The sequence below is a fragment of the Epinephelus moara genome, chromosome 17 (assembly GCF_006386435.1).
Source record: "Epinephelus moara isolate mb chromosome 17, YSFRI_EMoa_1.0, whole genome shotgun sequence".
Classification (NCBI taxonomy): domain Eukaryota; kingdom Metazoa; phylum Chordata; class Actinopteri; order Perciformes; family Serranidae; genus Epinephelus; species Epinephelus moara.
The window spans coordinates 14,216,577-14,234,740 of NC_065522.1; the positions used below are offsets into that span (position 1 = coordinate 14,216,577).

General features: G+C 41.2%; 1 protein-coding gene across 6 annotated transcripts in view; it reads left to right on the forward strand.

The window, feature by feature from the left end:
* LOC126403954 (adhesion G protein-coupled receptor L3-like) overlaps nt 1-18,164 on the forward strand; it is a 278,598-nt gene that overhangs the window by 57,401 nt on the left and 203,033 nt on the right. The gene's annotated exons all lie outside the window — the stretch shown is intronic.

Consider the following 18,164-nt stretch of genomic DNA (forward strand, 5'->3'; position numbering starts at 1 on the left):
ACATGTCACTGTGTGCAATGGTTTGACTGAATGTGTTTTCAATAGTACAGAGGAAGCAGAGGAATAAGCTCAGAGCACAGAGGAATACGCTGTAGAAAATACTTGTTAGTAGGATCAAAACATTATTGATTTTGGTCTTTTGCATGGGTTATTTTTTTTTAATATCTTCAGACTTGTTCTTTAAGTTCATGTAAATGCGCTGACTGCAATAAAGCACAGACACAATCTAACAAAAATGGTAACTACAGCTTGGCATTACTGGTTTTCCTGGCTCTTAATGACCGTCAATAGGAATGCTTGCAGTGAGTTACACAAAACTGCACTGAAGGAACAGGCCTGCTGATATATAGTCTCAAAGAAAGCTATACTGTTTGAATATTTAAACTGTGAGTCAGGTCTACCATTAACGTGAAATTAGCTCTCCCCATTGGCTGTATCACATTACTCATTTTTCAGTCTTATTTTGCAAGTATCCATCAAATTTGATAAAGCCTCTCAAACTCAAGATGGTAGCAGATTTTAAGAAGCAAGGCAGCCCCTGTACTGGGAGTCCTAAGTCATCTGTTAATCAGAGACAACCATAATTATGCTAGTTGTGAGACATTTTCCTCATTTCTCAATTTGTATGCCAAGAGTTGCCTAACTATATCCATTCTGAAATGACATGAGCATTGTGGTGTTGGCTGCTGTTGCAATATTTCCACCCCTCCCGATGGACATATTGGGTAATAAATATGAGATCCACCAGTACTCTCTCACACAGATGATGTTATTAGACTTGCCAGCCTGAGGCATCAGCTGTGTGTATTGGACGTCTGTCAGAGCAGAGATCTCCCCTCCCCCCACTTCAGACTCCCCCCTGTGCCGAAACCAACTGGTCCAGGAATTGCATGCCAGACTCGTGGAGGGTCCCAGAGACCCCTCTTTGCTTCATGTCCAAGTCAAAAGAAAGAGTCTGGCATTGAAATAGACTTCCCTGCACTCAAGATAGATAAGTTTAAAAAAATCTCCTTTGCCTTGGTGAGCTTCGTTGGGGAATCAGGGTGGGGGGTGGATTGCATGGGGTAGTGGGTAGGATAGAGTTTCAGAGTTTGCTTTGAAGGTGGTCCCCACCACACTCGTAATGGCCTGTTGTGAAGGTCAAATAACATTCCAACCTTGTATTGGTACAAAAATGAAATGAGGAAAATGAAAAGAGAAGGGATGGAGGGGTGGAAATTCTCCTTCAGTGGAGCACGGGAGTATGGGATCGAGGTGGCTGACAGGACTCCCCAGAAATGTAGTCAATATAGTTCTGTGAGAGGGTGTGAGGTTCTGGATCAAAGAGGATCATCAGTGATGCAAAGAGAGCCACTGAAAGATTGGCATCAGTGTCAAAATGATTTGACACTGATGTCATGCCTCAGTGCATAGCCCTAAGATTTTCTAAATTTACAAGAAATGGAAACGCAGATGGGCATTATGGCATCACTTTTTTGTCTAACAAATTTCTTTTTAAATGGAGGGTTTTCACTCTGGGCTAAACAAGTCTAAGAGTCAACTTCCACGTTACAGCAGCAGCTGTGAAGCTCTACTTAGGCATAGTGGTGCTTAGAGCAAAGTGATCACATGCTAAACTGCCCATATTATAATAATGCTAGCATGTTGATGTTTAGCAATTGTTATATTTACCACATTCACCATTTTAGTTCAGTGTGTTAGGCAAAGTGCTGCTTGGATATAAATGCTAACATCAGCATGCTAACATGGCTTTATTGTAATAATGAGGCTAGCATGCTAATGTTTAGTAACCTTATATTTACCACGTTCAGTGCTTCAGTATAAGTGCTACCATCAATGTGCTAACATGGCTATATTGTAATGATGAGGCTAGCATGCTAATGTTTAGCAATCTTAAAGTTACTACATTCAGTGCTGAAATATAAACGCTAATATCATTGTGCTAACAGGCCACATTGTAATGATGAGGCTAACATGGCAATGTTTGGCAAGGGTTACCATGTTCACCATCTTTGTTCAATGTGTTAGCATGCTATCATTTGCCCGTTTGTACTACACACAAAGTACAGCTGAGGTTGATGGGAATGTCATTCCCTTTCAGATATTTGGTCACAAATTCAAACTGTTGATGAAATTGAACATTTTGATTGAGATTCCTCTCTTTTAATTATGAATGTCTGTACAAAATGTCACTGTAACCCATCCTACAGTTGTTGAGATATTTTAGCCTGGACTAAATTGGTAAACCACACGACAGACTGACATTGCCATCCCCAGAGCTGCGCCACTAGATCACAATAGAGAAATGAATCCATTAATCTAATCTGTCTTCAAAGACACTATAATGATTGTTAATTGGGTTAGGAAAAAAACCAAGGCTTTGGCACGAATAAACTATAGCTGGATGACTTTACTTTAAAACCTTATGGGCCAATCTTCTTGGCCAAATTAAATACAGGTTGCTCCCAGAGACCTCACAGCATCGATACACTCAATATTGATTGGGAAAAGGCCAATGCCATCAAGCGAGAGTCTTTAGTTATCCCGTCGGCATAAACAGGAGGCAATCTCATTAAAAAGACTCTGCTCCGAGTGGGTCTGCAAAATTTCCACATATTTGGGGCGCTGTACTCTGGAAAGTCAAAAGCAATTACTGACTTCCTCGCTTTCATCCTCTCTGTGGAGAGGGCAGAATGGTGTTTGTGGCTCTGGCATAAGTGGACGAAGAACATTACACCAGAGTGCAATTAGGACTTGGACCTGGGTCACAAGTCGTGATGATTCTACGCTTTGTCAATTAAAGTGTGTTTTAGAGCAACGGAGAAAGAGGAAGAAAGTGCAAGGGGTTGGGGATGTGAGATTTTGAGGGAGAAACTGTGTAAGAGTATTGTCATAGAATAAGGGTATGCACTTGCTCCGTCTTCCGCAGTTTATCCCAGCTGCCAAGAAACAACAATATGACATTTTCTACAGAGGATCTGGGTGCAAACCCTGTTATTATGCTTTCCAGTCCAATCATACCGCAGTTGTTAGGCCTTCCAGGTCCAAATATCCAAACCTTTTTTTTGTATCTGTATTGTGCATTTTTAATTCTTGGACTAAAGGCTGTTTCTCTAACAGCCTGCCCAATGCACCAGTCTGTAGCAGTCCAATGTGTGTACATGTGTGTAAGCCCCAATCACAGCACTGTAAAAGCCATGGTTTACAGTCTGTTCCTGTACTTTGACATTCGCTAACTATCCCCCAACCGTTATGTGGCTGCCTCACCCCGGGAGACCTCCGCTTTTAGATTTAGAAAGGTTGCCTGCTGAGTCCAACCCAAACACATTCTACTGCTCAGCCAAGAGACACAGGGCAAGGTCAGTGGATTGTGTGTGTGTTTTCATGCCACTACCCGAAGTGTGTCTGAGTGCATGAAAACACAAAGGCGCACATAGGTCACAGAGTGTCCTCTCCTCCCACTGTGTACTGCAGGTACTCTCCGTTCATGCTCTGATTTGACATGTGAAACATCTAACTAATTTGCCCTCCCCCTCCCCCTTCTCACACTCACACACAAAGCGGATAGAACAACCATCGATAGCATCAACATGGTGTCAATGTGATTCTCGCTTTGTGGTCCCCAATTCACTTCATTAAATCCCTTGTGTTTGCAGATTTGTACTTCAAAGTAAGTCTTTAATGACTTAATTAGAATTAGTCAGCATCTAGTGAAATTAAACCAGTACATCCTAAATGGCTTTTTTTCTAAATAGCTCAGCATGAGCATCCTTGCTGCTGAGTCTATTACACAAGGACTACATTAGAGTTTTTGCAATGCTGCTGCAAAATTCATGCCTCACTTTTTCGGCCAGCTTCCTAGTACAAAGTCTGTGTAAGGTCCCATTGAGCCCATGTGTGAATAGAGCAGGTAATCGTCCAGACAATTTACCGTTTACCGCAAGTGGGTATATGAATGACGTTTCTGTCATGCAGCTTGCGGAAAACTGGAAGAAAGAAAACGCCCGCAGGTAAGAATAAGGGTCATCTACACAAAGATGGCAAAGAACTCTAACTGCAGAGATGACAAGATTTGAAAACTTTTGTTGGTTAGGGCTGGTGCCAAAATTGACCAAATTCCAACCTGGCTACGTGACTGCGGTGTTATCTGCTTCATGTCCTACCTCCTACACACTGTGTTTAAGCACCACCCCATGCCTAAATCAAACAGAGTATTTCCAAGGACACGAGCAGTTTCCTGTTGTATGCTACATTTGTAAAATGAAACTCTCGACAATTTCGGGACCTGATTTTACAGACATTGCCCAGAGTTCACATAAAAATAGAGTTTTACACTGAATAAAATGTATTTAGTAGGCTGTAGGAAAAAAAAAAAGTATATCAAGAAGAAGAAAGAAGAAAAAGCTTGCTTGGTACTCAGTGGACATTTAGATTGAGTTTGATAAACCCAGGGGGCCCCAGCTATCTCATCAGGTTTAAGAACTCGGGGTAAGACCAGGCACCTCGAGACCGGCCATGATTTGTTAGACCTGAGAGCATTTACCTCGACAAGAGAGGAGAGTATTGCTCTCTTTGTCCAGAAACGTGCCCCACGAGGATGTTTGCCCAGACCAATCAAATGTTCATCAAACTCCATTCTATACCAGTCTGAGTGAAGGCCGAGGGACCCCAAAGCCCGTAAGCTCTCTGCACTTCTTCCATACATTACTCCGCAGGCACTTCTTCCCTGTGGCTTGGAAAAACAAAACACCCAATTATAGATGATTATCTCTGAGCATTCTGTGATAAGTTGGACCCGGGGAAGACAGGAGGAAGAAGTGTTGGCAACGAGGAGGGCTTCTCGGGGTGACCTGAACCATAATGATTCGGAAATGGTTCATAGAATCTAGGCTGGGCTGGCAGCTGTAGCCAGCAGACTCTAGGGTTGTTTCTTTTCACTGCTGTCAGTGAAGTGTGCAAATTACCAACCGACTACACAACAAAAACAGTTTTAAATAAAGACAGTTTTACTTTCATTTCTCTGAATACCTTGTGGTACTATCAGCCTACTTCCTCTACTTTTGAACTTTTCAACTCCTGGAGTGTTCCATCACGCATTCACAAGTCTATTCTTGCTCGCTAATCGATCACTCCAAAGCCCGGTCACCGAGGTCTTGACGAGACAAGCTCTCTCACATTTCAGCCAGCATTTTCTAAAACCTGCTAGACAACACAAAAGGAGCCTACAAAGCAATTCACCTCAGTGACCTTTGACCCTCGTGTCAACGATGTTTGGACAATTATTTACCTTTAAACACCAGGTGAATAAGAACATCCAATGCATCAAGAAGACGGACTATTGTTGAGCTCAAAGAACAAATCTGGAGTGGTTGGAGTGTTTACACTGGTTTTCCCCAACATTTTTCATCCTTAAAATGTTATGTTTGACTCTTTAATATAGATGTGCTACATTTAAAGACTATTGTTAGTCAGTTTTTCCAGTCAGGCTGATTTACTCTGATTCAGGTCAAAGCATTGTCGAAAATACCTCTGTGAATGTAGACAAACACTTCAAATAATAATAGTAATGTTTTGCAGAGTTGTAAAAAAAAAGAAAAGAAAAAAAAAGTATGATATTATTTACTTTAAAGGATACGGAGCAAGGTTTAACTGGTGGTACAACTACAAGAATGCACTGTGCAATATTTATATGCAAGACAATCCTGTAAAAACCCATATCTATTCATATATTGTATTTATTGACTTCATTTTGAAGTGCTTTTGGTTTCAAGAGGTAAAAAGCTGGACAAAGAAATGACCACAAAAGAATGCATTTCAGCATTAGCGCCAGTAAATCGATAATGTCTCGCAACAAAACACAATATATTGCTGCATCGATTATTTGTTCACACTTTCACATTGATGTTTGCACAGTAACAGGCAGAGCAGGTTCCAACAATAGATGTTTTGACTGAAATGTCAACAGGTAACCCTGAATAAAAAGGGCTTATGGAGCTCTTGATGTGTAGCAGTGCATCTTTTTTCCCCTGCTGTGTTCACAAGTTATACCCTCGCTGTGTTCCTTAAAGGGAGTAACTCATCATGTTAAGATAGTTTTGGAAATATATTTTAAAACGTTGTAATGTGAGGGTGAAATGATCTCAATGCAACTTATCATGGAACTTATGTGGTCAGAAAAACTAAAAATTCCTGCAACTTAAAGCGAGATATGTATTTTATAAAGAGGAAATATTCCATTCACCGTGTTAGGAATAAAAGTTTAACTCATACGCAATAAAAAAACTCAATTTTCTGAACATATTGAGGGGTTGTGCTGCAACAGCCTGACTAAGCGACAGGTAATTCATGATGGCTAATGCTAGAAAACTTGTTTGCACAACAATTTATCTGCAATAATTGATTGAACTTCCTGGCGAGCAAAGAATGACGCAGTAGTGACTGATCTAAATTGCCACATTAGTTTTCTGAGTTTGACTTCCCTTCCTGCTATTCCCCAGTAAATTTCGTTGTTATTTATTTCTAGTTTTTCATTTATATGTATGAATTGGACATTAAGTGGACATTGATGAATACATAAGTATATACACACACATCTGCCTTCTGTTCAAACCACTAGATCTTTCAGTTTCTCTCGTTCTCTCCCCCCTCCTCTTCCTCTCCCGCACCGCCTCTAATTGAGACGTGAGTGGAGTCCAGGTGGGACCCATTTGAATTCCCTGTGGTCGTGACCGCTGTGGTTGCTTGTGACACAGTTGCACCTCTCATTTCCAGACCATTTACAACATATTCTTGCCATCGGTAACACTCATGCTACAATCATTATGTCGCCTCGACACACCATAGCGATTTGTGGTCAAAAACACTAACACAGACATGCAGGACCAGATGGAAGGGAGAATTAACATTGTAATCAAGTCTGTACTAAGTGTGTGCAGCATGATACATAATGTACTTGTTGGAAATGTGCATCACATTTGCCTAGCCAGGGATGCTCTGCAATTCATGTTTTAAGATTTCATTATATTCTGTGCACTTGGCTCAGCATCAGATAATGATATTGAAATGCATGCGCCATTGGGATCAGTGTTATTGACATTGGAATTTGCTGTATCCCTGATTCAGAGGCTGAGCTGAAATTGCTGTTGTTGTTTGTGTGTGTGCGTGTGTGTGTGTGTGTGTATGTGTGAGCGTGTGGTTTTTTTCTCCCTTCTCAAATCTGGCAAGGAATGAAGTGTCTATTGGAAAATTATGCAAATGCCGTTAGAGGGAATACAAAATGCAGGGGAAATTGAGACCTGAAAAAGTCAAATACAAATAAAAAAGAAAATAAATTGAGGCGGTTTATGAGCAGATGCCCCCCGAACATGGCTCAGCTGAGTTCAGGCTGTGCTGAAAAATGATAGCAGTAATTAGAAAAATGGCCTGGCTGGGCTTTGTTTCACGTGTGAAAAGGGTGTGGCTTGTATTGTGTTTCTTTGCATGCTTCAGAACTTGAGGCTACAGTGCTTCATGTGGTTTGCAACTGTGCTCTGGCCATATGTCGTCCATTTAGAAAACAGTAAAGTTATTATCAGCTCATTTATATATATATTTACAGCTTCAACAGACACAGTAACCGCCTCGGTAGCTGTTCTGTAAGGCTATACTTACTGCAGGCACAGCAGTGTTGTGAGCTAAATGGTAACATCAGCATGTTGACATGCTTACAATGATGGTGGTTATTATAAGCAGGTATAATATTTACCTTGTCTACCAAGCGTGTTACCAATGTGTGTTCCCGATTTCATGGCAATCCATCCAGTAGTTGATAGACATTTCACTCAAAACCAGATTGTATACAGGTCTTTAAAAGGTCTTAATTTCAATCCAAAATATTAGGCCTTAAAAGTAATTAAAAAGTCTTAAATTTGAATTTGTGAAGGCTTAATTGACACCAACATTTTATCCAATTCAAAGGTCTAGTGTGTAGGATTTAGCTGCATCTAGCAGTGACGTTGTAGGACAATACTTTTCCTGTGTGCCAAACGTGTAGAAGAACTGTGGTGGTCGAAGTGAAAACATGAACAACATGGTGGACTCCTTGGAAGAGGACCATCTGTATGTAGATAGAAATGAGTCATTCCAATGTAACAAATGTCCGTCCATCCGTCCGTCCATTCATCCATCCATCCATCCATCCATCCATGCAGGCCGAGCAAAGCACCTCAGACGTCCCTGTCCACCTCAACGCTTTCTAGTTCCTTTTGGCGTTCCCAGGCCAGATGAGATATGTAATCCCTTCAGTGTGTTCTGGGTCTGCCCCGAGGCCTCCTACCAGTGGGATGTGCCCAAAACACCTCCAGTGGGAGGTGCCCAGAAGGCATCGTGATCAGATGCCCAAACCGCCGGTTGTCCAAGCTCCTTACCCTATCTCTAAGGCTGAGCCCAGCCACCCCACGGAGGAAACTCATTTCAGCCCCTTGTATCTGCAATCTCATTCTTTTGGTCACTACCCAGAGCTCATGACCTTAGGTTAGGGTTGGGACGTAGATGGACCAGTAAATTTAAAGTTTCGCCTATTGGCTCAGCTCCCTCTTCACCATGACGGATTGGCGCACAACAAGTCAGGGGGTTGCCAAGGTCAATAGGATACATTGTCTTGGAACCATGACGGTCTGCACAAAAAATTGGGGCAATCTACTTAGTAGATGTTGCAATATTTCAATGGATAAGTGAAATGTGGAGCAAGATGAAAAGTAATGGGATCACATCATCACACATAATCAGGGAGCACCATAGATGAGGTCATTTTTTCCCCACCACGTATCTATCCCATAACCCTGCCAATACTGCCAACTTGTATCTTCGAAAATTGCTCTTGTCAGCAAATACACCAGCAATATATTGATGCCGCTGTCTAAACAGAAATCCATACAATGCATGGGCTTTATGTCTGAGGTCACCGCATTTTAAATCTATATACCATATCTCTTTGTTAGTGATATCACCATGGTGATTGGGAGTAGTTTTTGCCACGAGGAACGAATGATGCAGTTTAGGCACCTGCAGTCATGTAATGTGCCGCCTTTTAGCTCACATCCAAAATCAAGCCTGGCCACATAATGACTCGCAGTGTTTGTGGGCACAGCATGCCAATTGCTCCTGGTAGGTGATTAATGGCCAACAGGTAAGGTTGTCATGGTTACCTGCCCACCTGAGCCACAGAAGCAACAGCAGCTGAAGTGAAGGCTGTAAGTTGGATTCGCTCACTGCAATTCATGACCTTGAAAGTGCAGCTAACATTTCCCTTTGCATCTTCTGTCTTTTGTTTTCTGTTTTTTATCAATCTATGAATTCACTGTGTCAAACTCTCCCATTTATCTCGCTGATTTCCCTTCCTCTCACCCTGTCCTCCCACCTTCTTATCGTCCATCCCTCAATCTTTCATATTCCTCCCTTTCCGAATTCTTGATAGTCCATCCTTCTATCTTTCCTGTCCTGCCTATTACCCCGCCTCTTCCTCTCTTTCTTCCTTTGTCTGGGATCCATTTGTGCTGCATTAGGCAAGATATGCTGAGAGAGAAAGAGAGGGAGGATAGAAAGAAGGAAGACGTGGAGAATGGATAGTGTCTGAGCTTTGCATTATAATGGAGAACTGTCTCAAGGCAGATTTGCCCTGCCTTTAAACGATGCATCCATCTGCATTTATTCACCCAACTGTGCGTCCGCTCAGGCCGGTGTGCTTTTATTTCCCTCCCTTGTGGGAATGTATCCCATGCCCATTGTATGCTTCTTTACTGTTGAATATTTGTAATGGTAATTTGTTTTATTTGTTTTGCAGCTGTTTTTTTTTATTGCGTGTGCAAGTAATTTCCTCTAATGGATTGTGTTTCCATTGTCTTGTAGTTGGGAAGTGTTTCGTGTGTCAGGGGGGGTTGCGATGCCTTTGTGCGCATGGGAGGGAGGAGGGACAGTCCCATTATTTAACCCAAGCCATCAGTCACACTCAGCAAGCCTATCATATAGGACCATTCACACACTGTGCAGGCTAAAGTTAGCGCTATTATCTGCCTGTCACTGGTAGCCGTGTTGGGGTCCCTCGTGGAAAACCAATTGTATGAGTGAATGCCTTGCTGCTCACTTTGTCAAGCTCCAGAGATGCGCACAGTGCCTTAAAAGAGCACTCTCCATTTACCTTCAGTTTTTCACACCTTTCAACTCACATTAGACAGCATGACTTTGACATTTCTGCTGTATTTAGTATCATAACATTGACCGCTCAATTTTAAACCATCAGCAAGGTTTGGAAGCGCGACCAAGCGCGAAAAATAATCTTTAACTCTAGAAAGCAAGGATCATCTCGATTTTAATCATCTCAGCTCATCTCCTAAGATTTCCGAGCGAGTGCTCATCAATCAAACTGTATGCAGACAGTGTGCTTGATTAATATTCATTTTATATGAGACACTTCATTTGCATGAACACACTGTCTGTCTCATAAAAACCAAGCCCTCCTCGCTGGTGTGATAAGCATCTGGACATGAAACAGTTGAAAATCTGAGACATGGTACTTAACCCGGCAACACAATCCCACTTCATTACATAGTGTTACGTGGGAGGGCTTCAAGCAGGCGTGACTAGTAACATCATACTTAGTATGTCCCCATCAGATAACACAGAGGATCAAGTTTCACTTTGTTGCAGAAGCATTGTATAGAATGTGTCTGGATTAATGAAAATCATCTTTGGTTTCTTCGGGTCAGGAAGTGACAGATGGGGAAATGCCCTGAGGTGGTGAGGTGCATCATTGTGATGGCTATCTCACCGTTTATGTTGGGGTGGCTGAAAGTGCTGCACGTGAAGGAATCCATATCTGTCATTAACTCAACTCAACTTTATTTATATAGCACCTTTCATATAAAGCCCAAAGTGCTTCACATGGAAAAATTGGAATTACACAGACACAAGACAATAAAATATTAACAAAGCAAACCAAACAAAACAGAACAAACTAACAAAAAAAGGTGTTTAAAACTTCATAGAATAAAAGGAGTGTAAATAAATAAATAATAAAATAGAATAAAAATGAACAGGAGAGATAAAAGAACGTTAAAAAAACCTGTGGTTGAAACTTAACGTAAAAACCAAGACTGTAATGTTACTCCATGTTAAAAGCCAGATTAAAAAGATAGGTCTTTAATTTACGTTGAAAATACAGAGAGAAATATAGTTACAGTTAACCTGAGAGTAAAGTTAGGAATCATCCGAAGAGATTTTTCAGATATGGCCAGATATATTTACCACTTCAAAAAACCCACAGGCTTGAAATCAAATCCTCTTTATGATGATCATATCAGACAAATGCAAACATTATATTATTAGTTAACCAGAGGTATAATATAGAGCATTTCCACATAAAAATATGTAAGAACAACTCGAGCTATGTTACATATTTTGTTTAGTTACTATTCCAAATGTTTCCAGCAATGTTCAAACCCAAAGAAATCTGTAATTTTAACATTAGGTAACTGTGCATTTATTTTGGTTGTATGTCCAGGGAAGCACCAAATGATATGTTGATGATACATTATAAATTATACAATATTACAGAATTATACTTAATTGTATGGTTATATAGTATTTTGTTGCCACACAGCACTTTTTTTTCATTTGCATTCATTCATTCATTTCATTGCATGCCGTTGTTCAACACAGTAATCCAGTACAGACCCCATTAGATATGTATCAATATCGGTCCAGCTTACTATGATGTGCTACTATAGCAAGTGGCTCATGCCAGCCGCCAAGCTAATACATACATTCATTCATTAATTTTCTGTAACTGCTCATCCTGTTGATGGTTGTGGGGGGGCTGGAGCCTATCCCAGCTGACATTGGGCAAGAGGCGGGATACACCCTGGACAGGTCACCAGACTATCACAGGGCTGACACATAGAGACAGACAACCATTCACACTCACATTCACACCTACAGGCAATTTAGAGTCACCAATTATCCTGCATGTCTTTGGACTGTGGGAGGAAGCCGGAGTACCTGGAGAAAACCCACGCTGACACAGCGAGAACATGCTGCCTAATGATTACAGTAATGTTATAAAATTAGAACACCCTACCCTAAGATTGAATTCAACACATAACGTTAGCTACAGTAGCTATATGGGTAGTCGACTTACCTAATTTTACGTTAGCAACTAATGTTGCGTTACTTGCATCTATTTCATTCGAATGAAATGACCCAATGTGAATAAACGTAAATAAAGACAACAACTCCCATGATCCCACACTATTTCACAACATCATGAAAATCTGTCTTTTGTTACTCTTTTGATTGAGAGACCTCCACCAGCAGAAATTGCACTGTGCATTGAACTGATTAGGCAATTATTAGAAATACAATCAAGTATTTAAAGCAACTTTTTCAGAAATTAATTGCTTAAGTTTTTAATCAAAAGACCTTACCTTGTTCCAACTGTTCTTTGTCGTAAGTGACTGTAAATTAAGGATTCATGGTTTTGGACTGTTGGGCAGAGAAAAAGGCAATGACATTTTGGGCTATGGGAAGTTGCAATGGGCTTTTGCTAATGTCTTCCATGGACATAGAAAATGAGTAAGGGAATAATCTCTTTCTCTCTGCTGTCCTGAGTGTTATCTTAAAGTTATAATTAGTCTGTTTTTGGGTGAATTTTTAAATGTGAAATAACACATTTGTATTGCAGCTTGTTAAATAGCTACTGGTGTGGTCTTCAGTTTGTCTGCTCCTGTGATGTCTGTGGCTGTATTGTGGGCAATGATACAAATCACTAAGCAGAACTGCTTGAAGATAATATTGGATTCATGGGGTTTTTGCATCAGTGTATTGGAATATCTTAATTTTGCAGGTAACATACATTTCATTGCATTTTATTGCGTTATATTGTGATTTACATTTATAGACAATGTAAAGTTACGATAGCATGGTGAAATAGTTTATCCATATCGCCCACTCCTGGGAACAATACTCAGTCTGTCTGTACCACTAGCATCTGTTTTACTGTAAATTGCAGGACACTATCACACGATGCTCTGCCTCTCCATTACATGAGGAAATGATAAAAGCATTTGGATTCATGCATTGTAGTTGACATTTTGCTGAAACTGTTAAGAAATATCACACTCAATAATCATTTTTTATGGCTCCCTTGTTCTTTTAGAAGATCTTAATGTCTTTTCTTTTTCTTCAGTGATGCTGCTCAGCAATCACAGTGGACAGACAGTGACTCATATGTAAACTGGTAGTTGTGTATTTAAATATGAAAAGTATATGTAAAAAACATGTAAAACAACTTGCATACTGTACTTTGCTCCTGGCGAACCCTCTCGCACCCAGGAGTCCGAGAGAGAACGAAAAGAAAGCCAGGCCTATGTAAAATATATGAAATGGCCCCCGACATTTTTCCATGAGGGAAATTAAATTACAGTGGTGACAAGTAACGCACCAAATGCCAAGACACACAGGTACATTATGATTTCCCTCATTTGTTTTTGAATAGAATTTATTTTGGTTTCCAGCTTGCCCTACCGAGAGATGTTTATTTCAGGTGTTGTGTCATTGATAAAGCACAGTCACACATCATGCCTAATTACAACATAACACATTTGACTCTCACCCAATTCAAGGAGCACAGGGGCGCTATCAATGTCAAGATGGCAGGAGGTGTTTGGTAGTAAATCAGCCAAGCCAAACGTCTTCTCTTGTCGCTTTTAACACTGAAATCTTTTATGAACATATTTGCAGATAGGTGTTTTTGTCATTGCTGTATTCCCAGACATGAATAATAAATGTGTATTTTGAATTTACACATGAAAATTCCAGTGCATTTTCTTTAACATTCCTAGTCTCAGTAACTCCCAAGCCCCTTCAATGCAGCCTTAATTTAGGATCCAGCTTAAATCAAGCTAATAGGTTCCATTTCCCTTAACACTCCTCACCTCCCATTTGTCTTTTTCTCCGCATCGCATGATTGCTGCGAGACATATTTTCTCCCCATCAACCATTGCTGTTACTATATCACCGGGCTCCGTTTTGCTTTAACTAGCTGGAAAAGTCAATTAATTAAATCTGTCAGGTTTCATCCGGGCCCCTTTGGCACACGCACGGTTACTAAAATAACAAAAACAGCAGCATCGCTGATTAGTAAGAAAGTCGTTGTGCAGGAAACAGCGAGACAGTAATGAAGGAGTCTCCTTGATGTGGCTGAGAACAGAAGCTGCGGCCGCTGCTAGGCCCGCTAAATGTTGGCCAACTTATCTAAGGGAGTTATCTTAAATCCCCCTCAGAGTAAGTACCCTTGAAACGTCAGCACCATAATGTATCATAAGGCTCCTTCTGGAATACAAGACGAGTTGGCAATGCCGGACTGCCGCTCTGTCTCTCCTTTTTTTTTTTTTTTTTTTTTTTTACTCCTCTTCTTCCTCTTTTTTTTTTTCATTGAACTGGGTCCAAGCCCGTCTCATGAATATGTATTTTATGATGTGTTCTTTTGGCGGTTGATAGCAGTTCCTGTACCTAAGCCCACACATTTTTTTTGAGAGCAAATTAACGACTGTGATAGTGAAGTGTTTTTCATTTTATGTGATAATTTCTAAGTAACACCTGTGCAAGTAGTTGCTGCTTTATCGGTTCTGCTGTGAGATATGGCGCATTGAGTCTCACACACACTCGGATGCATGCACGCGGCGATACGCAGGGAGCTACAAATTCTCATTGTCTTCCATCATAAAAACAGCCTCTATCTCCTGCTACTTGCTCCCTGCATGGTTTTTGACACTATGGGTGCAAACCTGCAAAAAAAAACCTCCATATGCCAACAGTCATACCATGTGAGTGATAGATTGTCTCACAAGCTCTTACAGTTAAAGATGCTGCAGAGATTATACTATACTGCGGCAAAGCTGAATGCCATGAATTCAGAAATGTACTTTTTTTTTGTTGTACAAGTGACAAAAGGGGTCTTGCTTGCACATACTATGGTCTTGTTTTAAACTTACCCCCTTCTGGAAGGAAGTGTGCTCTGTTCTGTCATCAAGTTTGGAAATCAATCTAATACCCACTCTGCGCTTCTGTCTGCTTGGCTATTTTAATGTTGGTGATTGCCATGAAAGGGAAATCTGTTATTTTGCATTTATTGCTGCAAAAAATGTAATGCTTCCGGCTGCAGCACTATCTCAGTTACACTCCACTTGAGTACTCGTATTACAAAATGAAAGGACAGCTGGGCATTAGGGGTGTTCCTGGCGACTAATTTCCCTGTTGACTAAATGAAAATTTAAATAAAGACTAGCTGACTAGTCTAAAAACAGGAAAACACTTAGAAAACAGTCAAATTTTAGCACAATTTATTGTGAAGTGTTTGAAACATTGTCCCAAAAAATACTGTGTGCATTAAGAGCCCTTTGAAGCCTTTAATCACTTCAACAACCATGTCAGATTTGGGTTAGGGTTAGGTGTTTCTTTGCGCCGTGCGGTATGAACGTGAACATGACGGCAAGTCAGTCAAAAGTTAACCACGAAAATAACATCTGAAATAAATAAATTGCCTCTGAAATGTGGGGCACATTGAACCTTGCAGATTATCTGACAAAAATGATAGCAGTTCACTTGAAAGTTAATAAAACAACATCTAAATTATAATTAACTTTCAGAAGAATTAATTGCTGCTGAATTCATTTTCGAGATCAAACTACTGCCAAACCGCGCTGGTTTTGCAGGAGGAAGTCTCTCCAATTTCCCACCATGCTGTCCTAAAACTCCAAGTCGACTCGAGCGTTACCGCGGGGAGGGGGACTGCTGTCTGACGGCTCTGTAGCCCCCACTAGTGGCGGGCGGCTGCATGACAGTTAAGCAGCCTTGTACATCAATANCTGTCCTAAAACTCCAAGTCGACTCGAGCGTTACCGCGGGGAGGGGGACTGCTGTCTGACGCACCCACTAGTGGTGGGCGGCTGCATGACAGTTAAGCAGCCTTGTACATCAATAAAACACTAATTGGTTTAACTGACTAATATTTCTGGTGCAGACTAGCGAGGGGGCGGACGTTTAATTGTTTAAACGTCTAATCGCATGCATCCCTACTGGGTGTACATTGCAAACTATGGAAACCTTATGTAAACGCTGTTGACGACCTTTGAATAACTGTCGATGAGGTCATCTGCCATTACTGAGGCATTGTATACGATGACCTCTTGGTGTTTTGGGAAGACTTAACTCGGGAGTGATCCCATACCATGTATTGTTTGTGGAGTGTCCCCACTGATTGCAAATGTATGCTCGTTCTTATGGTATTATTTTTATGCGTAGCTGTACCCCTCACATTGTTTCGTTCGTCCTGTTTGTCTTGCACTGTCCGTCCAAGGGTATCCAAGATATGTATGAGAAGCATACACACAGCACTGATTCTCACTCCGCAGGGGTTAGTCTGGGAGGAGGCTTGGCCCTCTCAGTGACCCAGCCCCACCTCTGTCAGAGAGAGCACATTTGCAGATCCAGTGGAGAAGGGTAGAAATGCACTGCATCGTCCTGTATAATGTCTCTCTTGGCTGTTGTGCCTGTGCCTTCTATTTAGTCTGTGTCTCCAATTAAGAAATAGTCCTACTGTATAAGCTTCAGGTCCAATTTGCCGCATGGACAGTGTATTTGAATGAGATTACTCCTGCAATAATGTATTTTTTTGTCAGGGGAGTCACAGCATCTGATTTGATGTCATATTTAATTCGGCTCCTCTGCAGCTGTCAGAGCGTTTTATTAAAAGCGCTGTTTACTCACAAGGATGTAACTTTGATCAAATGTACTCTCTCACATTGCTTTTAAATGTCTTAAAATACCTGCCAACATACTTGTGTGTACATATATATACACACAAACACACACGCAGTAAATGTGGTTCAGCCGAGTTGTTCTAGCTCTAGTTTTGTTCACTTGTGGCCTTCTGCCAAGACTTAGCTGATGAGCACGCTGCCTTTTAACCTCTTAATATTGCCCAAATGGTCTGTTTATGCAGAGATTCATGATAGGCTCCCGGCCCTTCTCTTAAACCCATTAATATCTGCTCCACAAAAAAAAATCTGATTGCTCTAATCTAGGATTTTTGAAAGGGTATTAAGGGCTAGATTTTGAGATGGGGGGGGGGGGTGTCACTGTGACACGGGGAGCACAACTCCACGCAGGGATGCACGTGGAGAGTCTGATGAAAGGATAGAGGTGTATTCAAAATGTACCGTCGGTATAATTTGAGATTTTGATGTCACTCGCTTCCCCAGTGCCTTGTCCTTTGATGCGTCGCTCCCGCTTTGACCTTTTGTAACCAGATATCCTGGCATCCCACAATGGAATTAACTCCCCGCAATATTAAATGCAGTATGGAATGCCTAATGTGAAAAGGATAATGCTTGCGTAGAGGATGGCGGCATTTGTGCACTCTTGGGCTTGTATCGTTTTGCTGAGATTATATTTCTGCAGCAGATCATGGTTGATAGTAGTGGATAATAGAGGGGTTTGGATTGCCTAATCATTAAAGCTGACTTAACCTTAATATCATGATATGGCTTTGATGGGGATAATCCTGAATATCTCATCAGAGTATAGATGAAACAATCGTTTTATCCTCATCTAACAGTGTTTTCTAAATTCATACTTGACTTATGGGATGTGGAGTTGCAAATTTTCACGCACCATTTTGTGAATAGCGACACATCCTAAGTGTTGATCTCACAGCAGTTGCAAGCCAACACCACGTAAATTTCCACTTGATGTTATTCATTGTATGTTAACTAGCAATAGCGTGTCAGGAGTTCACTGCTGACGGCACTCCCATGAGCTTTAGAGGAAGCCAAGGGCAGCTCTGGCTCATTCAGCCCGTCAGAGTGGATCTGGTTAGCCATTCTGTCGACTGGAATTTTGGAGTGAAGCCTGCGAGCACAGTAGTCGTTTCTTAGACCGTGCAAACACATCCACAGGTGCAACAACTCAAGCTGTGAAGTTATGGCTCGTGCCCACAGGAAAGGGGAAACACTGCCGCGTTTCTTATGTCAATTACCAACGGGCCTTGCAAGAATACACACGGGGTCTGGAGCCCATATGCACATGTGAAGACGTATACTCCATACACCGCCAAAGCCCAAAGCAGCGTG